Source organism: Pseudophryne corroboree, chromosome 6 (genome assembly GCF_028390025.1).
Source record: "Pseudophryne corroboree isolate aPseCor3 chromosome 6, aPseCor3.hap2, whole genome shotgun sequence".
NCBI classification, from domain to species: Eukaryota; Metazoa; Chordata; class Amphibia; order Anura; family Myobatrachidae; genus Pseudophryne; species Pseudophryne corroboree.
This window is the reverse complement of record NC_086449.1, coordinates 87,217,332-87,241,622: the sequence shown is the minus strand read 5'-3', so window position 1 is coordinate 87,241,622 and position 24,291 is coordinate 87,217,332. Positions and strand designations below refer to the sequence as shown.

Genomic DNA, 24,291 nt, shown 5'->3' with positions numbered 1-24,291 from the left:
GCGTCACAAACTTATACTATAACAGAGAGAGAGAGAATGGCCAATACAAACAGAGAACAAGTTGGTTTACAGAGAATTACTTACACACACTGGGAACGATCGCTGCGCAGCTTCTGGTACCAGCTCCAAGTTAGTCAAGATGAAAACCGTTTGTGGAGAGTGAGAGAGCTGCCCAGGCTGGCTGATCTTATATACACTGAGTACAGTACACTACAAAGGGGCCTATAATCTCATTGTTCATTGGACACAGGAATGTCTCCCTGCATCATAACAAAAGGTCATAGGTTAGTTTGAACAGGTGGACTGTGACTATATCAAACTGCTCAGGTGGGAGGGAATCTGAAGATTCCCGCCGCAGGGGTAATGAATCGCAAATATAGTAAACGTCCAGAAAATACTAATGGCCATAACTATACGCAGGAGCGATTAATCTTTACCTAACCAGCACCGGATTGTTTCTAATAAAATGTTCTTTAGTTAGGTACCAGACACAGCTGCTCAAACCCTGTCTGACCCTTCGTACCATACAAAGAGGAATTCCTCTGTCCAGCGACCATTTACATTAAACAAACTTACAGTCATTATTAAGGGGAACATTATCTATAAAACATACTATTTGGTTTTATTATTTAACGATTGAGTCGCCCGCTAGACGCACACAAACTCTACCGTAAATGCACATACCACGCGCTCGAGCGCATAGCCGAGGCGCCATCACGCGGCTGCGAGTATCCGCACGCACGGGAGAGAATGTGCACGTGCAGCAGGCACGCGCATAGGGTGGATATATGGCAACGTGTAGCATGATATTTTTCCGACTTTGACAGTCCACCCTTTGGCAGTCATCAATAACTGCCACTTCCTAAAACAGTTCAAAAAATAAGAATTTACTTACCGATAATTCTATTTCTCGTAGTCCGTAGTGGATGCTGGGAACTCCGTAAGGACCATGGGGGATAGCGGCTCCGCAGGAGACTGGGCACAAAAAGAAAGCTTTAGGACTACCTGGTGTGCACTGGCTCCTCCACCTATGACCCTCCTCCAAGCCTTAGTTAGGATACTGTGCCCGGACGAGCGTACACAATAAGGAAGGATTTTGAATCCCGGGTAAGACTCATACCAGCCACACCAATCACACCGTACAACTTGTGATATGAAACCCAGTTAACAGCATGATAACAGAGGAGCCTCTGAATAGATGGCTCACAACAAGAACCCGATTAGTTAACAATAACTATGTACAAGTATTGCAGACAATCCGCACTTGGGATGGGCGCCCAGCATCCACTACGGACTACGAGAAATAGAATTATCTGTAAGTAAATTCTTATTTTCTCTGACGTCCTAGTGGATGCTGGGAACTCCGTAAGGACCATGGGGATTATACCAAAGCTCCCAAACGGGCGGGAGAGTACGGATGACTCTGCAGCACCGAATGAGAGAACTCCAGGTCCTCCTCAGCCAGGGTATCAAATTCATAGAATTCTGCAAACGTGTTTGCCCCTGACCAAGTAGCTGCTCGGCAAAGTTGTAAAGCCGAGACCCCTCGGGCAGCCGCCCAAGATGAGCCCACCTTCCTTGTGGAATGGGCTTTTATTGATTTAGGCTGCGGTCATCCTACCGCAGAATGCGCCAGCTGAATAGTGCTACAAATCCAGCGCGCAATAGACTGCTTAGAATCAGGAGCACCCAGCTTGTTGGGTGCCATCAGGATAAACAGCGAGTCAGTTTTCCTGACTCCAGCCGTCCTGGAAAAATAAAATTTTCAGGGCCCTGACTACGTCCAGCAACTTGGAATCCTCCAAGTCCCTAGTAGCCGCAGGCACCACAATAGGTTGGTTCAAGTGAAAACCTGAGACCACCTTTGGGGGAAACTGAGGACGAGTCCTCAACTCTGCCCTATCCATATAGAAAACCAGATAAGGCTTTTACATGACAAAGCCGCCAATTCTGACACACGCCTGGCCAAGGCCAAGGCCAACAGCATGACCACTTTCCACGCGAGATACTTTAGCTCCATGGTTTTAAGTGGCTCAACCAATGCGACTTTAGGAAATCCAACACCACGTTGAGATCCAAAAAGTGCCACAGGAGGCACAAAAGGAGGCTGAATATGTAGTACTCCTTTAACCAAAGTCTGAACTTCAGGCAGTGAAGCCAGTTCTTTCTGGAAGAAAATCGACAGAGCCGAAAGCTGGACCTTGATGGACCCCAATTTGAGGCCCAAACGTCACCCCTGCTTGCAGGAAGTGCAGTAATCGACATAGTTGAAATTCCTCCGTCGGGGCCTTCATGGCCTCCCACCAAGCAATAAATTTTCGCCAAACGCGGCGATAATGTCTTGCGGTGACATCCTTCCTGGCTATGATCAGGGTAGGGATGACTTCCTTCGGAATACCCTTTTCCTTTAGGATCCGGTGTTCTACCGCCATGCCGTCAAACGCAGCCGCGGTAAGTCTTGGAACAGACAGGGTCCCTGCTGCAGCAGGTCTTGTCTAAGCGGCAGAGGCCAAGGGTCCTCTGCCAGCATCTCTTGAAGTTCCGGGTACCAAGCTCTTCATGGCCAATCCGGAATCCCGAGTATGGTTTTCACTCCTCGCCTTCTTATTATTCTCAGTACCTTGGGTATGAGAGGTAGAGGAGGAGACACATAAACCGACTGGTACACCCACGGTGTCACTAGAGCGTCCCCAGCGATCGCCTGAGGGTCCCTTGACCTGGCGCAATATCTTTTCAACTTCTTGTTGAGGCGGGACGCCATCATGTCCACCCGTGGTCATTCCCAACGGTTTACCCGCATTTGGAAAACTTCTTAATGAAGTCCCCATTCTCCTGGGTGTAGGTCGCCCATCGGAGAATCCTTGTGGCTTCTGCCATCGCCATCCTGCTTCTTGTGCCGCCCTGTCTGTTTACATGGGCGACCGCCGTGATGTCGTCTGATTGGATCAGTACCGGCTGGTTCTGAAGCAGGGGCCTTGCTTGGCTTAGGGCATTGTAAATGGCCCTTCGCTGCAGAATATTTATGTGAAGCGAAATCTCCTTGGAAATTTCTTCCCTGTGTGACTGCACCCCAGCCCCGAAGGCTGGCATCCGTGGTCACCAGGACCCAGTCCTGTATTCCGAATCTGCGGCCCTCTAGTAGATGAGCCCTCTGCAGCCACCACAGCAGCGACACCCTGTTTCTTGCTGACAGGGTTATCCGCTGTTGTATCTGTAGATGGGACCCGGACCATTAGTCCCACAGGTCCCACTGGAACGTCCTTGCGTGGAGTCTTCCGAATGGAATTATGCTTCGTACGAAGCTACCATTTTTCCCAGGACTCGTGTGCATTGATGTACCGACACCTGTCCTGGTTATAGGATGTCTCTGACTAGAGATGACAACTCCTCGGCTTTTTCCACTGGAAGAAACACTCTTTTCTGGTCTGCGTTCAGAAACATTTCCAGGAACAGAAGACGTGTCGTCGGGACCAGCTGTGACTTTGGAATATTGAGAATCCAGTCGTGCTGTTGTAGCACTTCCCGAGAGAGTGCTACCCCCACCACCAACTGTTCTTTGGACCTCGCCTTTATCAGGAGATCGTCCAAGTACGGGATAATAAAAACTTCCTCCTTGCGAAGGAGTATCATCACTTCTGCCATTACCTAGGTAAAGACCTTCGGTGCCGTGGACAACTCCAACGGCCGCGTCTGGAACTGATAGTGACAGTCCTGTACCACATATCTGAGGTACTCCTGGTGAGGAGGGTAAATGGGGACATGCAGGTATGCATCCTTGATGTCCAGGGAGACCCTGTAATCCCCCTCGTCCAGGCTCGTAATATCCGCCCTGAGCGATTCCATCTTGAACTTGAAACTTCTGATATAAAAGTTCAAGTATTTTAATTTCAAGATGGGTCTCACCGAAACAATTCGGTACCACAACCACTGTGGAATAGTAACCCCTTCCTTGCTGAAGGAGGGGCACCTTGACAATCACTTGTTGTGATTATAGTGTTGAATATCCACCAACACCGTCTCCCTGGCAGAGGGAGGTGCCGGTAAGGCAGATTTTAGGAAACGGCGGGGGGAAGAACGTCTCGAACTCCAGCCTGTACCCCTGAGATACTACTTGAAGGACCCAGGGATCCATGTGAGAGAGCCCACTGTCCGCTGAAATTTCTGAGACGGGCCCCCACCGTACCCGGGTCCGCCTGAGCAGCCCCCGCACCATGCTGTGGACCTACCGGACGCAGGGAGGATTTCTGCTCTTGGGAACCAGCTGTGTGTTGCAGCTTTTTCATCTACCTTTGCCTCTCGGCAGAAAGGATGAACCTCTAGCCCTCTTGCTTTTCTGGGGCCGAAAGGACTGTACTTGATGATACAGTGCTTTCTTTTGTTGTGGGGTAGCCTGTGGCAAAAAAATCGATTTCCCAACAGTAGCTGTGGAAACGAGGTCTGAAAAACCATCCCCAAACAGTTTTACCCCCTTATAGGGCAACTTCCATGTGCCGATTCGAGTAGGCATCGCCTGACCATTGCCAAGTCCATAACCCCCGTCTGGCGGCAATGGACCTAGCGCTTATTTTTGATGCCAGCCGGCAAATATCCCTCTGTGCATCACGTATGTATAAGACCACGTCTTTTTTATGCTCTATTTTCAGCAAAATATTGTCCCTATCCATAGTTATTTTCCGACAGGGAATCTGACCATGCAGCGGGAGCACTGCACATCCATGCCGAAGCAACGGCTGGTCGCAATATAATGCCCTAGTGTGTGACTATATCTTATAGGGTAACCTCCTGCTTTCTATCAGCAGGTCCCTTCAGGGCGGCCGTATCCGGAGACGGTAGTGCCACCTTTTCTGATAAGCGTGTAAGCGCTGTATCTACCCTATGGGGTGTTTCCCCGCGTGACCTATCCTCTGGCGGGAAAGGGTACGCTGCCAATAACCGTTTTAGAAATTATCAATTTCTTACCGGGGGAAGACCACTCTTCCTCACACACCTCATTTAATTTCTCAGATGCAGGAAAAACTACTAATAGTTTTCTCTCACCAAACACAATACCCTTTTATGTGGTACCTGGGGTATAATCATAAATGCGTAATACATTTTTCATTGCCTCAATCCTGTAATGGGTGGACCTATTTGGAGGGTACACCAGTCTCATCGACGTCGACACCTGGAGTCAGTATCCGTGTCGACATCTGTGTCTGTTATCCGAGGTAGCGAGCGATTTTAGAGCCCCCCATGACATTTGAGACGCTGGAACAGGCACAAGCTGAGTAGCCGGCTGTTCTGTGTCGTCGACCTTTTATGTAAGGAGTTGACACTTTCACGTAATCTTTCCATAAGTTCAACCACACCGGTGTCGACCCCGCAGGGGGTGACAACATATTTATAGGCATTCGCTCCGCCTCCACCTCATTATCCTCCACATACCTGTCGACACAGCCGTACCGACACACCGCACACACACAGGGAATGCTCTGATAGAGGACAGGACCCCACAAAGCCCTTTGGGGAGACAGAGGGAGAGTATGCCAGCACACACCAGGGCGCTATATATCACAGGGATAGCACCTATAAAAAGTGTTTTCCCTTATAGCTGCATATATATATGTATACTGCGCCTAAATTGTGCCCCCCCCTCTCTTTTTAACCCTTTCTGTAGTGTATTAACTGCAGGGGAGAGCCAGGGAGCTTCCCTCCAACGGAGCTGTGAGGGAAAAACGGCGCCAGTGTGCTGAGGAGATAGCTCCGCCCCTTTTTCGCGGACTTTTCTCCCGCATTTTTATGGATTCTGGCAGGGGTTAATGTACATCCATATAGCCCTGGGGGTTATATGTGATGTATTTTTGCCAGCCAAGGTGTTAATATTGCTGCTCAGGGCGCCCCCCCCAGCGCCCTGCACCCATCAGTGACCGCAGTGTGAGGTGTGCATGAGGAGCAATGGCGCACAGCTGCAGTGATGTGCGCTACCTTGATGAAGACTGATGTCTTCTGCCGCCGATTTTCCGGACCTCTTCTTGCTTCTGGCTCTGTAAGGGGGCCGGCGGCGCGGCTCTGGGACCGGACTCCGAGGCTGGGCCTGTGTTCGATCCCTCTGGAGCTAATGGTGTCCAGTAGCCTAAGAAGCCCAAGCTGGCTGCAAGCAGGCAGGTTCGCTTCTTCTCCCCTTAGTCCCTCGATGCAGTGAGCCTGTTGCCAGCAGGTCTCACTGAAAATAAAAAACCTAAAACTAACTTTTATCTAAGAAGCTCAGGAGAGCCCCCTAGATTGCACCCTGCTCGGTCGGGCACAAAAATCTAACTGAGGCTTGGAGGAGGGTCATAGGGGGAGGAGCCAGTGCACACCAGGTAGTCCTAAAGCTTTCTTTTTGTGCCCAGTCTCCTGCGGAGCCGCTATTCCCCATGGTCCTTACGGAGTTCCCAGCATCCACTAGGACGTCAGAGAAAAGAAAAATATATGTCATAATGTAAATACCATTTTATGATTGGGTAAAGGGAGGAGAGGATCAGGTGGGAAAAAGGTATGACCTAGTGAGATAGTAGAAGCATGTGTGTATGAATCCATGTCTGAGGGGTCATGTATCATCGTGCCGTACGTGTTTTACATCAAGATTCGAGGTATTGCGAAGTATACATTTGAATTCCTTCTTATCCCGTATTACGGGTCTGTGGATGGGCTGTCAAACTTTACCGAGCTCTTTTCGGCTTTTAGTTGTAACAAAATGGGGGAGCACATTTTAGTTGATGATACATGAATGGGGGGATATGTGAGTGCTGATATCTGTGCCTATATTCCCTATTGACTATGTGTGTCATTACCTGAAGGTTGTAGAAATGAAGATAAGAAGCAATTATGGTAAATGCAGTCATAAACTATGTGAGTTTAATATACATTTGCCGATTGAGGTCTTGTCTTGTGTCTTGTCTCGATGTACATGTTGACTGTAGTCTCCTGATGCTTTTGCTATAAATGACGGCAAAAGTTTTTCCATTGTCCAGAAAGTTAGTCACTAAAATATTTGGGCTATCGTAAAATTTAGAGTCACTAGGGAAAATGGGGCTTGTAGCAGAGTTCATTAATGGTCTGTATAAAAGAGGTTGTCAAATTCTTCTTCCAAGCGGATGTCTTTGTACCTTGGAGGAAAACAAAGGAGAAACGGGTGAAAGAAACGGACCGTGGAATCACATTTTCATCACAACATTGTCTCTAACGTTGGGTCATACATCAAATTAGTTGTTGTTAGTACAGTGTCTTCGCTCCCTAGACTCATCACCCTGGTATTACTTCTACGCTTCGCTAAAACCCAAACGCATCTAAATATCAGGCCAACCAATATGACGACTCCCAGAATACACAAAAGAAATTTCCCTACATCCATAATAATACCTTGGGCCCATTCTCCTAAGCCCGAGAACCAATTTCGTGGGTTCAACCATGACACCCAACTGGTCAGCTCATTACCCACAGCAGCGAGTGTGAGATTGTGTTTCCTTCGAAACTCCCACTTTAATTGTAAAATGTCATCCATCTTTTGGTCTATGACCTCGGCTGGGTCCTCCGTGCTGTTTGTAATGTACGTGCAGCACTTTATTCCATATTGAGTTGCCAGGGTAACACAATACCCGCCTGTCACAGCTGTGAGGTAATTGAGAATCATCCTATGCTGAACCAGTTCTGCTTTGTAGGCTTGTAACTCTTTCCCAGTGTACCTGAATGTGTCGTCATACATTTCGGTGATATTGTCTAATAAATTTGCAAGCGCAGATATATATTTGTAATTTATCACTCCTCTGGCGGTACGAGTGATATCTAACGCGAGTAGGAATTGAATCCCGGTGGATTCATGGATCAGATCAGAGGCTGAATGTTCTGTCCTCTCTATCAGGTGCCGTTTAACGACGTGCTCGTAATGAGTGTGGGTATAAGGAGCTTGGGCACTGCGGTGAATATCTTTCATTTTGTTATGGGTTACAGTCATTACTTCAGGCAGTACTTTTCCAATATAGCACAATCCCTCTGAGTTTGGGGCAAGCCACTTATACGCCTTCCTCCCGCATATGAAATATGCATCATCGGGGAGAACATATGGGACGGAGTATGACATTATCATGTTACAAATTTTCCATGTGAAATCTCCTAACCCTAATTCTCCCATCTGTTTAGTACACGTATCAGTTTGTACGATCTGTGCACAGTATCCTGGTGATACTTCTCCAACTCGCATGGTCCTACTTCCTAAGGTGTACCTATACCGGAAATATTTTCCATGGTCGGCTATTTGGCGTATAAGTTCTGTGTCTATGGGCATTCTATGGGCATTCTGTCGGGTCTGTATGAAAAGGTCATGGTTTGATTACTCCATGACACTTCCCAATTTCCCGGCTTTCGGGGATTGGAAATGTTAAAGCATACTAAGGATCTATCCACATGATATTGGTGGAGCTTCAAACTAGGAGGACTAGAGATATTAAACCTCTTGTCCACCGGCCTCCCACCACTTAGCTCAAGTACCTCTCCCACAGTTAAAGGGAATGGTACTAGTCCTGATTTGCTATGGCCTTGAGGTACTTGAGAGCATACCCAACAGTCTGTCTGATTTAACACTTTACCCACTAAGGAGTGATAGTCACTCAATGGATGCCGGTCCATGTGGATATTAAAACTGGACTGACATTTCTTGATGCACCCATCCTCAACTATATTGTCACAATGCCCACAGATGCAGTTCTCTTTAGCTTACAATCCTTCACAATGTCTACAAATAACATGGCTGCTAGATCGTTTTCTGGTACTCGCCTTTGCTTGGTGATTGTGTTGCTATTGGAAATTTACGCCTCCGTCTCAGTCATCAGAAACCCATTCCGGATCCTTTCTCGACCTCACTGGTACTCTCACCGAAACAGACTGCTCTGGTCAACATCATGGTCAACAGGAAAACACGGACTACAGTCTCTTGGGGCGAGTCCATCTTACAGGAGGAGAAAGAGAAATTTGTAATGGGGGCACAAAAAATACTTTGAGGGGAAAGAAAAAATGTTATGATGCTTTTGTCCTTTAGTCTTGTTGTTCTTCTTGCTCTGCTGTCATTTCAAAGGGGCTGTCTCTCAGTCTTCCAAACGAACATTCTGGTAATACAATATTCCTTCCAAATCTGCGATCTTTCTGTAAGGAGCAAAAATCTTGCATTACCATTTGTCCAACTGATGTGTGACATACCATCTTTAAAACATGAGAAAGAAGAGAAGAGAGAAAAACAAAAGAGAGAGAGAACAATTCATCACATTTTGCATTAAACAACAAAAAAAACATTGTCAGATCTTCCGTTCACCATCAGGCTGTCACACCAACACATCCACTGGTGTCCTTGCGAAGTCCCCTCCCCACCAGTATTTCCACACCCCACCGTTTTGCGCCTGGCCAGGACACATCGATGTCGGTAGGTCACACTGGGGTTTGGTAGACTTCTGCAAGGACCAAATAGCTATGTGATGTTTGAGTTCTGCCGATGAACATCAGAGATGGGGAAAAAGAACATTTACAGATAAATTACAACGTTTACCTGGCCGTTCTTGTGCCTTCAAGGAACTGACCTCCCAATATCATTAACTGTAACCTCAGGTTTACTATCAGTCCTAATGATCACCTTTCCTAACTGCATAGTACAGGTGCGGCCCAAACTCCTTCCTATGTGATCCCTGATTACATTTTTTTTTTTTTGTGTGTCATGACTCTTGTTCGTGTTCTTTTCTAGGGGGTCTGACTTTATGTGGGCTGTTACAGTTGCTGGCATAATGCCCTTCTCTTTTACAAAGATAACAAACCCTGGGCTTTCTCCAAGTGCCAGTGACCTGAGGTCTTGGTTGATTTGATGCCTCCTCAAACGCTTGGATGCTCATCACCATCAACCGCTTTCCCTGTCCTTCCCTGATTCCTTGGATACCGTGGTTATGTTGTTGTCTAGGGGGTTGATATACCTTCTGTAAATTTCTTGATCTACAATCTCTTGCATAATGACCTTCCTTCTGGCAATTATAGCACCTTATCACCTTTGACTTACCCACAGGGATCTGAGGCTTCTTACTTCTCTGTGTTTCCCTGTGCTTGATGATGTTTTGCTCATGCCCAACAGCGGACTTTCTTAATACAGTCACTGAGTTATTTCTCCAGTATGGATTGGTGGTCTGTATCCTTGCTCTCAACACTTCCTTTAAACCATCCATTAACACAAATACTGCTACTTCTCTATGCGGTGCACTTGTTTCAATGTTTTCTATACCTGTATACCTAGTCATGTCCTGCAATGCCCGATGGAAATAATTAGAAGTACTTTCCCCTTCGTTTTGTCTTATGGAGAAGATTTCGTTCCACTCGACAACGGCTGGGAAATATACTCCTAACTGTCGGTTGATCTGCTTAATACATTCCTGATTGTGTTCCTCCGTTTGAGGTACTTCTGTGTCTAATTTACAATCGGCAATAAATTTCGCAGGGTCAACACTGGAGGGCAAACCTGCCCTCAGCACTGTCCGCCAATCTTTGTTGGTGGGTTCTGTGGAGTTTCCTAGTTCTTTAATAAACCTTTGACATGCAACTAGATCTTTCCTAGGATCAGGAAATTCAGACATAATTGACCTTAATTCCGTCCGAGACCAGGGACGGCGCATTGCACTGTCCTTGACGGGAAAGATTCCCTGAGCGTCAGTCTTCCCATTAGGGACTGTGATCACTCTGACAGGATTAAACTCAATTACATCATCTTGTGTTGGTTCTACAATATGAGGTACATTTGTTTGTGCGTGATATATATAACACCGTATGTACTTGTGGACACGACCTCACCTGACCCACCGTTAGGGGGTTTGATTATTGCCTTTACCGAATTGGTCGCGTCCACCTGTATGTCTTGTGTGATGGCTGCTGGAAAAGGTGCCGACATCGTGCTGGGCTCACTTTCTTGCTGGTAATCCTGAGGGAAGTTTAACATGGGGTGCGACTTGCACAGGTTAACAGTTGTACATTTAACAGTTTTACTTTTATCATTGTTACATTTGTTACACTTATCCTTATCATCTATAATACAGTTGCTAAGTGCATTTTTATCATACACCAGTGTGCCATTCTCTGTAACCACCTTCTCCCCTGTTGCTATATTTTTCCTACCACAGTGCGAGTCAGCTGTGTAAGCTAACTCTCCTTGTATTTCACCTTCCTGTTGCCATAACTGTAAATAATCATAATGTTTGATCCGTCTCTTTGCAGATTTAATGAGACATATCCTTCTCCTTAAATTTTGTAACACCTCTGGACCAAAACTGCCTACCCGTGGGAACTTTTCCCCGTCATGCACAGTCATTCTTTCCCATTCATTGCACAATACCTTTGTGTGTGATCCATTTCGGACTTCCCGGTCTGTATCACACATTATCCTTGCCGACTCTATTGGCCGGTTTACTAAGTCAACCCGAACCGAGGGTTGATCGCCCCCTACCTGAACAACTGGCCCCCATCTTTGCAGGTGTTGCTTTCACTACCTCTGACCTTCAAATCAGGGTCTTCAGCGAACCCTTACAAAAACAAAGATGTCCGGGGTAGGCCGGCGGCGGAAGTTTACCGAGTACTCCACTCACTCGCCCACGTCGACCAATACGCCCACACACTGCCCTAGCGCTGGTGTACTCGACCTAGGGCCCCTGCGACCTGAACCTCTATTTACTGGAACATGTGGGTGTGATCCGAAGAGCACTTAACCCTTTTCCAGTAACTATTGGTTGTTGGATAGTTCCCAAGTGACCAGCGAACTTCCCTTAAAATAAAAAAAATTACACAAATCACGTTAGAATGTACAAATAGCGTTTATGACCCCTCTAGCGTACGCAAATGGTACTGGGTCAAGTTACTAACTAATGCACACAATTACGTGCGGTACAATCGTTCTGCACATAGGCAACTAATCTTATGTGCGGAGCGACCAGTGGAATCGAAAATTGTGGCTGCGAATTCCTTCAGCCTGAGCTTAATGGCCTATATGGGTACCGCACCAACCCTTTCTGGTGTTGTGCTCTTTTACTCTTTATCTATAGCGGACTTCTTAGTCTGCTGTACCTGGACCTCCTGGTCTGTCTGGACCTCCTGGTCTGTGCTACAGTAGACCTCCTGGTCTGCTATACTCTAATGCTCTTTTTTTAAATGTTTAACAAGGGACGCCTCCCAAGCCACCGTGCAGTCACTTACACGTATACGTATGTACCTCACGAGAACTCGATGATTTCCTGTGGTTCAACCCCAAAAATTAGAAATATATATATATATATATATATATATATATATATATATATATATATATATATATATATATATATATATATACACACATACACACACACACACACACACACTCTTTCACCTCATATACTCTTTACTTTCGTTTCTGCGCAGAAATCCCTTTCATTCAGTATCGCAGGCTAATCCTGAGGAGTTACAACTAGAGAAGGATCTGTTAGCTTAAAATTTTGGACACTGAGATCGATTTGCACTATTATCGCGTTGCCTCCTTATCGCCTAACTAAAACAATACTATCGTGTGATTTGTATTATGTGGGCGTACCCAGACGCTCCGTTGCGTAATATACGCTCCGTGCGTCGGCCCTTGCGTCGCGTACACTAGTCCCGCCCTTTGTTAGAGACACGTGTACGCCAGCCAGGTATATCCACAGAAATACAATTAACACGTTTATATCAATGTAGATGATCTTTAACTGTAATCATCTACCGAACACCACACCAAACTTCCTTGTATCTTAGGCAAGCCGTGCGCGTGTATTACAAATTACTCCTTAACGTATTAATATTACTTTTAACTACCAATAGCAACACATCTTTCTCAGCACGTTATCAATTGTAAAATGGCAAACAGGAAAGTGATATGTGAAAATACACAAATGAAAAGAAATACAGGTGTGTGCGTGCGTACGCAAAACAGAAATAAACAGTTTTAAAAGACACTAGCGTATTGTTCTTACCTCCGGTTCCGGATTCCACCAGCACTCCTTCAACGTAGCGAAACAGACGCTTATCTAGCCAGCACTACTGTATCCCGATACGAAGGGATACTGCCTTCCCGCCCTTGCTGACAGATAAAGTCTGTGTTCGTTAGTGCGGATATGTGGAGGACGGACGAGCCGCCAATTTATAAGGCTATCTATTTATCTTATAACATTCACAATAAATAGGTAAGAGACTCAGTACGCAATTGGCGTATGGGGTACCGTAAGGGTACGCACTTAGCGTAGCATACGCTCGGCCGTAATCGAGACGCACATGTGAGACGCTCGCTCACAGCTTAATGCGTGGTGTTGAGCACCGACTACCGTAATGCTACGCTACCAGCGTAGCGGATGCTCGAGTCCACGAGGAGAACACGAGCGGCGCAGACGCTCACGGGATGACAATCAGTAAACCTTGAATGTAACACACAGAAAGGATACTCTTATACTGTAAACCTTGTACTGAAATACTGTAGCGATGTAACGCTGCGTAACCTTGTTAATGCTAAAGCTGCTTGAGCGTTTGAGACGCTCCTATTACCTTCTGCAATATAATAAACACACGATACCTTGCTAAGGTTCCAACACCTTTACTAACGAGCTTTTAGTTATATTGAAAAGGGGAAACAGTTTACAAGTCATACACTACAAGCTAACATATCATTCTAACAGAATATCTAGACAGAAATATACAATAGCGTCACAAACTTATACTATAACAGAGAGAGAGAGAATGGCCAATACAAACAGAGAACAAGTTGGTTTACAGAGAATTACTTACACACACTGGGAACGATCGCTGCGCAGCTTCTGGTACCAGCTCTAAGTTAGTCAAGATGAAAACTGTTTGTGGAGAGTGAGAGAGCTGCCCAGGCTGGCTGATCTTATATACACTGAGTACAGTACACTACAAAGGGGCCTATAATCTCATTGTTCATTGGACACAGGAATGTCTCCCTGCATCATAACAAAAGGTCATAGGTTAGTTTGAACAGGTGGGCTGTGACTATATCAAACTGCTCAGGTGGGAGGGAATCTGAAGATTCCCGCCGCATGGGTAATGAATCGCAAATATAGTAAATGTCCAGAAAATACTAATGGCCATAACTATACGCAGGAGCGATTAATCTTTACCTAACCAGCACCGGATTGTTTCTAATAAAATGTTCTTTAGTTAGGTACCAGACACAGCTGCTCAAACCCTGTCTGACCCTTCGTACCATACAAAGAGGAATTCCTCTGTCCAGCGACCATTTACATTAAACAAACTTACAGTCATTATTAAGGGGAACATTATCTATAAAACATACTATTTGGTTTTATTATTTAACGATTGAGTCGCCCGCTAGACGCACACAAACTCTACCGTAAATGCACATACCACGCGCTCGAGCGCATGGCCGAGGCGCCATCACGCGGCTGCGAGTATCCGCACGTACGGGAGAGAATGTGCACGTGCAGCAGGCACGCGCATAGGGTGGATATATGGCAACGTGTAGCATGATATTTTTCCGACTTTGACAACTCAAATCCGTAGCACTGTTACCACACATTGGTTTGTACCTGATTAAAATTGGCATAGATCTAGACAGTTAATCTAGTATAGTAATAAACTAGCTGTGCCCATGGCTTATTGTGATAAGGGAACGGCTCTGATATTCCCCTTCTGGGGCTGAGTGTGTCTGCTCATGATGTATTCCTAAATATTAATAATAAATGAATCTGAAAAGGAGGTAAATCTTGGAAAATAGAGAAGAATTGATTGGGTAATGGACTAAGGCTAGGAGGATTTAAATGATAGCTTGGGTTAATTGATGTTTTGAGTCAAAATGACTACTGTATCTGGGACACGGTAAAGCTATAAATATTAGGGACACTCAAGATACTAAGAAATGCTAATCAACAATTGTTGAAAGAATTGCGAGTGGGTGCGTAGGTGATGGTAGTGTCTAATGGAAATTGGAACCATTTACCGATGAGATAATGAAGGGTGTGTGCTGTGATGTGTAATGACACAAATGCAATTGTTATGTATTGGCAATGTGGAATAGGAACAACTAAAGGTTAATGAATGACTGAAACCTAATAGTGTGTAAAATACAAAGGGGGAGGTGAGAATTGATGGTGGGCGATGGGAAAATATAAGGATGGGTCAACACGGTGTTGTGACAAATATAATCATACATGTATAAAGTATGGAGTAATGCTGGAATAAATGAAATTATATTGTGGGGGGGGGGTTGTGATTGAGGTGTGTAGGTATATGTACGAAGAAGTGAGTATATGTAGGAGTGGGATTGTGTGGTATTGCTGCCGGATGACCTAGTGAAAGCAGGGTGCATATACCGTAGAGCCGTGTGCAGGTTAGTTGAAATTATAAATAAAAAGGTTAAAGGTGTAGCCACATTGTTGGATCAGTATGGGTGTCATAAGAATACACTATAATTGATATATTCATTTAGACCTGAAGGTTTTAGCCCTCCCAGCTTGAAGGTCCATTCACTTTCTTTCTTGATGAGTTCCTTACTTAAATCACCCCCACGTATGCCCAAGTGAACTCTGTCAAGACCAAACGCTCGCATTTCACATGGAGAATCATGGTGATGAGCATGGAAATGCCTGGCTACCGATGTCAATTTTTTGCCTTTCTGAAGATCAGATGAGGCATTTCTGATGGTACCCATATGTTCCAGGATTCGGGTTTTAAATTTCCTTGTGGTCATACCAATGTAACGTTGGTTGCAGCTGCAGATTAAGCAGTAGACCATTCCTTCTGTGTTACAGTTAAAGAAATGTCGTATTTGAATATCACGACCTAATCTATCTGTAACCTTGTCTGTAATCTGGATCTGAGGACAGGCTTTACATTGTCCACAGGGAAAGGACCCACTTGTATTACTGATTTTGGTGGGATTACGTGTAAAGTGGCTCTGCACGAGCATGTCCTTCACGCTATTTGCTCTCCAGCTAATTTCGAGCGTGGAATCCAATAAAGGTGATAGGTCTGCATCAAGGTGCAGAACCGGTAAATGTTTATGGATTGCATTCTTTATCTGACGCCATTCTGGGCAAAAGGTACCTACAAAACGGATTTTAGTTTCATCTTTTTCATCCTTTGGTTTGTCTTAGAAAATTAGGGTGTATCTTTTTGTTTTAAGAACAGCTTTCTGAGCTCTTTTCAAAGAACGTTTGCTGTAACCCCGTGTTTGTAGTCTAGTCGCAAGTTCCTGACTTTTCTGTTTATAAACACTGTCTTCTGTGCAGTTGCGTCTGAGAAATTCCCCTTTAGGAATATTCTCGATAGTGGGCGGAAAATGTGAACTGGTCTGGTACAAAATACTGTTGGTAGCTGTATCCTTTCGATACAACTCAGTAGCCAGAGTTCCATTAGCAGTTTTATAAATGTTGAGATCGAGAAAAGATACCATTTCTTTGCTTATAGTATGGGTCAAGAAGATATTGAGATTGTTGTCGTTCAGTAAATTGATAAAATCAAGTAGGAGTTGTTCATCACTGTCCCAGATTACAAGAATATCATCTATGAATCTGAGCCAATTTAGAATGTGTTGTGTGTATTTCTGATTCTCATCACTGAACACAATAGTTTGTTCCCACCAGCCGAGGAACAGATTTGCATACGTGGGAGCACAAGCCGCTCCCATCGCTGTCCCTCGGATCTGCTGGAAGAATTGATCACCGAATGTGAAGAAATTCTTGTTAAGAACGAAACGCAACAATTCGCAAAGAAAACCATTGAAATAATTTTTTTCTTTCATGTCCAGAAAGAACTTAGTTGCTTGTACACCTTGTTGATGAGAGATACTGCTGTACAGAGCCTCAACATCCAAGGTAACTAGAATACAGTCTCTATCTACACAGATATCATCATGTAATTTACGTAATAAATCAGATGTATCTCTCAGATAGGAGGGTAGTGTTAAGACATGTTCCCTGAGATGTAGGTCCAAGAATTTGCTAGGTATCTCCAATAATCCCCCATTTCCGGAGACAATAGGCCTGCCTGGTGGTTTCTTGATGTTCTTGTGTATCTTTGGTAAAAGATAAAACGTGGGTACTCTGGGGTTGGAGACTGTGAGGTATTTGACCTCTTGTTGTGTAATAGTTCCTAGAGCCAATGCTTCTTCGATCATATGCATGTGCTGTCTATGGAATTTGACTGTTGGGTTGAGTGGTAATCTCAGATAGCACGAGGTGTCTAAGAGTTGTCTTGGTGCTTCTTCCTCGTACATGGAGACAGGCCATATCACAATATTGCCCCCTTTATCTGAGGGCTTGAGAACTATATCCTTCCATGACTGGATTTCTTTGAGAGCAAGTCGCTCTCTATATTTCAGATTTTTAGTACAGCATTTTGTCTTAGAGTTCATTTGGATCTCATCGAATTCTTTCGACACCAGATCCAAGAAGACCTTGATCTCTGGACTGTTGTTATCTGGTGGAAAAAAGGTTGACTTCACCTTACATGTGGGTCTGGTATTCTGTACCGGTAACGTATTCGAGGGTGATTCCATGTATAATTCCTCCAGGGTCTGAATTGCCGTTATTTCTCTGACGTCCTAGTGGATGCTGGGAACTCCGTAAGGACCATGGGGAATAGCGGCTCCGCAGGAGACTGGGCACAAAAAGAAAGCTTTAGGACTACCTGGTGTGCACTGGCTCCTCCCCCTATGACCCTCCTCCAAGCCTCAGTTAGATTTTTGTGCCCGACCGAGCAGGGTGCAATCTAGGGGGCTCTCCTGAGCTTCTTAGATAAAAGTTAGTTTTAGGTTTTTTATTTTCAGTGAGACCTGCTGGCAACAGGCTCACTGCATCGAGGGACTAAGGGGAGAAGAAGCGAACCTGCCTGCTTGCAGCCAGCTTGGGCTTCTTAGGCTACTGGACACCATTAGCTCCAGAGGGATCGAACACAGGCCCAGCCTCGGAGTCCGGTCCCAGAGCCGCGCCGCCGGCCCCCTTACAGAGCCAGAAGCAAGAAGAGGTCCGGAAAATCGGCGGCAGAATACATCAGTCTTCATCAAGGTAGCGCACAGCTGCAGTGCCATTGCTCCTCATGCACACCTCACACTGCGGTCACTGATGGGTGCAGGGCGCTGGGGGGGGCGCCCTGAGCAGCAATATTAACACCTTGGCTGGCAAAAATACATCACATGTAACCCCCAGGGCTATATGGATGTACATTAACCCCTGCCAGAATCCATAAAAATGCGGGAGAAAAGTCCGCGAAAAAGGGGCGGAGCTATCTCCTCAGCACACTGGCGCCATTTTTCCCTCACAGCTCCGTTGGAGGGAAGCTCCCTGGCTCTCCCCTGCAGTTAATACACTACAGAAAGGGTTAAAAAGAGAGGGGGGGCACAATTTAGGCGCAGTATACATATATATATGCAGCTATAAGGGAAAACACTTTTTATAGGTGCTATCCCTGTGATATATAGCGCCCTGGTGTGTGCTGGCATACTCTCCCTCTGTCTCCCCAAAGGGCTTTGTGGGGTCCTGTCCTCTATCAGAGCATTCCCTGTGTGTGTGCTGTGTGTCGGTACGGCTGTGTCGACAGGTATGTGGAGGATAATGAGGTGGAGGCGGAGCGAATGCCTGTAAATATGTTGTCACCCCCTGCGGGGTCGACACCGGTGTGGTTGAACTTATGGAAAGATTACGTGAAAGTGTCAACTCCTTACATAAAAGGTCGACGACACAGAACAGCCGGCTACTCAGCTTGTGCCTGTTCCAGCGTCTCAAATGTCATGGGGGGCTCTAAAATCGCCCGCTACCTCGGATAACAGACACAGATGTCGACACGGATACTGACTCCAGTGTCGACGTCGATGAGACTGGTGTACCCTCCAAATAGGTCCACCCGTTACAGGATTGAGGCAATGAAAAATGTATTACACATTTATGATTATACCCCAGGTACCACATAAAAGGGTATTGTATTTGGTGAGAGAAAACTATTAGTAGTTTTTCCTGCATCTGAGAAATTAAATGAGGTGTGTGAGGAAGAGTGGTCTTCCCCCGGTAAGAAATTGATAATTTCTAAAACGGTTATTGGCAGCGTACCCTTTCCCGCCAGAGGATAGGTCACGCGGGGAAACACCCCATAGGGTAGATACAGCGCTTACACGCTTATCAGAAAAGGTGGCACTACCGTCTCCGGATACGGCCGCCCTAAAGGGACCTGCTGATAGAAAGCAGGAGGTTACCCTATAAGATATAGTCACACACTAGGGCATTATATTGCGACCAGCCGTTGCTTCGGCATGGATGTGCAGTGCTCCCGCTGCGTGGTCAGATTCCCTGTCTGAAAATAACTATGGATAGGGACAATATTTTGCTGAAAATAGAGCATATAAAAGACGTGGTCTTATACATACGTGATGCACAGAGGGATATTTGCCGGCTGGCATAAAAAATAAGCGCTAGGTCCATTGCCGCCAGACGGGGGTTATGGACTTGGCAATGGTCAGGCGATGCCGACTCGAATCGGCACATGGAAGTTGCCCTATAAGGGGGTAAAACTGTTTGGGGATGGTTTTTCAGACCTCGTTTCCACAGCTACTGTTGGGAAATCGATTTTTTTGCCACAGGCTACCCCACAACAAAAGAAAGCACCGTATCATCAAGTACAGTCCTTTCGGCCCCAGAAAAGCAAGAGGGCTAGAGGCTCATCCTCTCTGCCGAGAGGCAAAGGTAGAGGAAAAAGCTGCAACACACAGCTAGTTCCCAAGAGCAGAAATCCTCCCTGCGTCCGGTAGGTCCACAGCGTGGTGCGGGGGCTGCTCAGGCGGACCCGGGTACGGTGGGGGCCCGTCTCAGAAATTTCAGCGGACAGTGGGCTCTCTCACATGGATCCCTGGGTCCTTCAAGTAGTATCTCAGGGGTACAGGCTGGAGTTCGAGACGTTCTTCCCCCCCGCCGTTTCCTAAAATCTGCCTTACCGGCACCTCCCTCTGCCAGGGAGACGGTGTTGGTGGATATTCAACACTATAATCACAACAAGTGATTGTCAAGGTGCCCCTCCTTCAGCAAGGAAGGGGTTACTATTCCACAGTGGTTGTGGTACCGAATTGTTTCGGTGAGACCCATCTTGAAATTAAAATACTTGAACTTTTATATCAGAAGTTTCAAGTTCAAGATGGAAACGCTCAGGGCGGATATTACGAGCCTGGACGAGGGGGATTACAGGGTCTCCCTGGACATCAAGGATGCATACCTGCATGTCCCCATTTACCCTCCTCACCAGGAGTACCTCAGATATGTGGTACAGGACTGTCACTATCAGTTCCAGACGCGGCCGGTGGAGTTGTCCACGGCACCGATGGTCTTTACCTAGGTAATGGCAGAAGTGATGATACTCCTTCGCAAGAAGGAAGTTTTTATTATCCCGTACTTGGACGATCTCCTGATAAAGGCGAGGTCCAAAGAACAGTTGGTGGTGGGGGTAGCACTCTCTCGGGAAGTGCTACAACAGCACGACTGGATTCTCAATATTCCAAAGTCACAGCTGGTCCCGACGACACGTCTTCTGTTCCTGGAAATGTTTCTGAACGCAGACCAGAAAAGAGTGTTTCTTCCAGTGGAAAAAGCCGAGGAGTTGTCATCTCTAGTCAGAGACATCCTATAACCAGGACAGGTGTCGGTACATCAATGCACACGAGTCCTGGGAAAAATGGTAGCTTCGTACGAAGCATAATTCCATTCGGAAGACTCCACGCAAGGACGTTCCAGTGGGACTAATGGTCCGGGTCCCATCTACAGATACAACAGCGGATAACCCTGTCAGCAAGAAACAGGGTGTCGCTGCTGTGGTGGCTGCAGAGGGCTCATCTACTAGAGGGCCGCAGATTCGGAATACAGGACTGGGTCCTGGTGACCACGGATGCCAGCCTTCGGGGCTGGGGTGCAGTCACACAGGGAAGACATTTCCAAGGAGATTTCGCTTCACATAAATATTCTGCAGCGAAGGGCCATTTACAATGCCCTAAGCCAAGCAAGGCCCCTGCTTCAGAACCAGCCGGTACTGATCCAATCAGACGACATCACGGCGGTCGCCCATAAAAACAGACAGGGCGGCACAAGAAGCAGGATGGCGATGGCAGAAGCCACAAGGATTCTCCGATGGGCGACCTACACCCAGGAGAATGGGGACTTCATTCAGAAGTTTTCCAAATGCGGGTAAACCGTTGGGAATGACCACGGGTGGACATGATGGCGTCCCGCCTCAACAAGAAGTTGAAAAGATATTGCGCCAGGTCAAGGGACCCTCAGGCGATCGCTGGGGACGCTCTAGTGACACCGTGGGTGTACCAGTCGGTTTATGTGTCTCCTCCTCTACCTCTCATACCCAAGGTACTGAGAATAATAAGAAGGCGAGGAGTGAAAACCATACTCGGGATTCCGGATTGGCCATGAAGAGCTTGGTACCCGGAACTTCAAGAGATGCTGGCAGAGGACCCTTGGCCTCTGCCGCTTAGACAAGACCTGCTGCAGCAGGGACCCTGTCTGTTCCAAGACTTGCTGCGTTTGACGGCATGGCGGTAGAACACCGGATCCTAAAGGAAAAGGGTATTCCGAAGGAAGCCATCCCTACCCTGATCATAGCCAGGAAGGATGTCACCGCAAGACATTATCGCCGCGTTTGGCGAAAATTTATTGCTTGGTGGGAGGCCATGAAGGCCCCGACGGAGGAATTTCAACTATGTCGATTCCTGCACTTCCTGCAAGCAGGGGTGACGTTTGGGCCTCAAATTGGGGTCCATCAAGGTCCAGATTTCGGCTCTGTCGATTTTCTTCCAGAAAGAACTGGCTTCACTGCCTGAAGTTTAGACTTTGGTTAAAGGAGTACTACATATTCAGCCTCCTTTTGTGCCTCCTGTGGCACTTTTTGGATCTCAACGTGGTGTTGGATTTCCTAAAGTCGCATTGGTTGAGCCACTTAAAACCATGGAGCTAAAGTATCTCGCGTGGAAAGTGGTCATGCTGTTGGCCTTGGCCAGGCGTGTGTCAGAATTGGCGGTTTTGTCATGTAAAAGCCTTATCTGGTTTTCTATATGGATAGGGCAGAGTTGAGGACTCGTCCTCAGTTTCACCCAAAGGTGGTCTCAGGTTTTCACTTGAACCAACCTATTGTGGTGCCTGCGGCTACTAGGGACTTGGAGGATTCCAAGTTGCTGGACGTAGTCAGGGCCCTGAAAATTTTATTTTTCCAGGACGGCTGGAGTCAGGAAAACTGACTCGCTGTTTATCCTGATGGCACCCAACAAGCTGGGTGCTCCTTCTTCTAAGCAGTCTATTGCGCGCTGGATTTGTAGCACTATTCAGCTGGCGCATTCTGCGGTAGGATGACCGCAGCCTAAATCAATAAAAGCCCATTCCACAAGGAAGGTGGGCTCATCTTGGGCGGCTGCCCGAGGGGTCTCGGCTTTACAACTTTGCCGAGCAGCTACTTGGTCAGGGGCAAACACGTTTGCAAAATTCTATGAATTTGATACCCTGGCTGAGGAGGACCTGGAGTTCTCTCATTCAGTGCTGCAGAGTCATCCGCACTCTCCCGCCCGTTTGGGAGCTTTGGTATAATCCCCATGGTCCTTACGGAGTTCCCAGCATCCACTTAGGACGTTAGAGAAAATAAGAATTTACTTACCGATAATTCTATTTCTCGTAGTCCGTAGTGGATGCTGGGCGCCCATCCCAAGTGCAGATTGTCTGCAATACTTGTACATAGTTATTGTTAACTAATCGGGTTCTTGTTGGGAGCCATCTTTTCAGAGGCTCCTCTGTTATCATGCTGTTAACTGGGTTCAGATCACAAGTTATATGGTGTGATTGGTGTGGCTGGTATGAGTCTTACCCGGGATTCAAAATCCTTCCTTATTGTGTACGCTCGTCCGGGCACAGTATCCTAACTGAGTCTTGGAGGAGGGTCATAGTGGGAGGAGCCAGTGCACACCAGATAGTCCTAAAGCTTTCTTTTTGTGCCCAGTCTCCTGCGGAGCCGCTATTCCCCATGGTCCTTACGGAGTTCCCAGCATCCACTACGGACTATGAGAAATAGAATTATCGGTAAGTAAATTCTTATTTTCCTCTTCAGATAGAGGTGTATGAAAAGATGTTGAGGTGGATGGTTCCTCCAGTATGGAGGTAGTCCGAATTGGTCCGGTAATCATAGGTGGTGAAGTGTCCATCGTAATAACTCGCAATAACGAGATGGCTTAATACCCAGTGCGGTAATATCAGCTCCTTTTTCTCTTTTTCACCTTATATCTTTTTATTACAAAATGCATATCAGCAGTTAATGGCCCGCCATCGCTACACATTTAATTAGTATTAATTTATGTTTGAAAAAGGTCACACTTGCGGTGTGCAGATTATTAGCTGGTTTTGTTCCAGCATTTTTCAACTACATTAATATCTATAATACTCATTTATTCTATATTACGATTTACTGTACATGTATTATGATATTGGGAATTACTCAATCTAAACCCCTTTTTTCAAGTCAGAAAATACAATTGTAATTTTGCTACAGTCTTTGTGTTATCCATTTTGTTTCCTTCAATATCAACATCCTGCAGTTGGATTCTTTAATATAGTAGGGTGATTATTTTGTTATCCCTCTTCATTCTTTCATTTCTTTGTTTCTTCATCTCAGACATTTTTTTGTCTTGTTAATTTCTGATTACGATATCATTAGAATCCAGCCATTTACAATAATTGATGCTACTATTTATTCCAATACTGTCCAAATTACAATACTGTCAAAATTACAGGTACTGTTCTCTTATTTCCTTCTTTTCTGTACTTCGTGGACTCACCATTGATTCAGGGCCACGTCCCTGTCTAACATTGGCAGCAGATCCATCTGGTTCCCTCTACCTCTGATATCTATCTTAATAACTATGTAATTTCGTGAACTCTCATCAATGATTCCAGAGCTTCCAATTATTCTTCATTTCCTCTACTATCATACCACACTGGAAACGCCCGAAGCCGTCTGATCTCGGAAGCTAATCAGTGTTGGGCTGAGTCAGTACTCAAGTGGGTGACCATTGAGGAATTCTCTGTTTAGTAGAGCTTATTGGTTTAGCCCATACAGTGTCTAACACTGACAGAAGATTCACACTGCCATCTTATTTTTCCACCCTTATACTATCCATAAGTATAACCAGCATCTAGACTGCTTTATTTGTATTAATTATACTCTTACAAGGAACATATTACAGTGTTGTGTTTATCA

General features: G+C 46.0%; 1 protein-coding gene and 1 pseudogene across 2 annotated transcripts in view; both read left to right on the top strand.

The window, feature by feature from the left end:
* The window catches only part of QTRT1 (queuine tRNA-ribosyltransferase catalytic subunit 1), a 77,048-nt gene that overhangs the window by 18,430 nt on the left and 34,327 nt on the right, over positions 1–24,291 (top strand). The window lies entirely within an intron of this gene.
* LOC134937037 (5S ribosomal RNA) lies at positions 24,011–24,129 on the top strand (annotated as a pseudogene).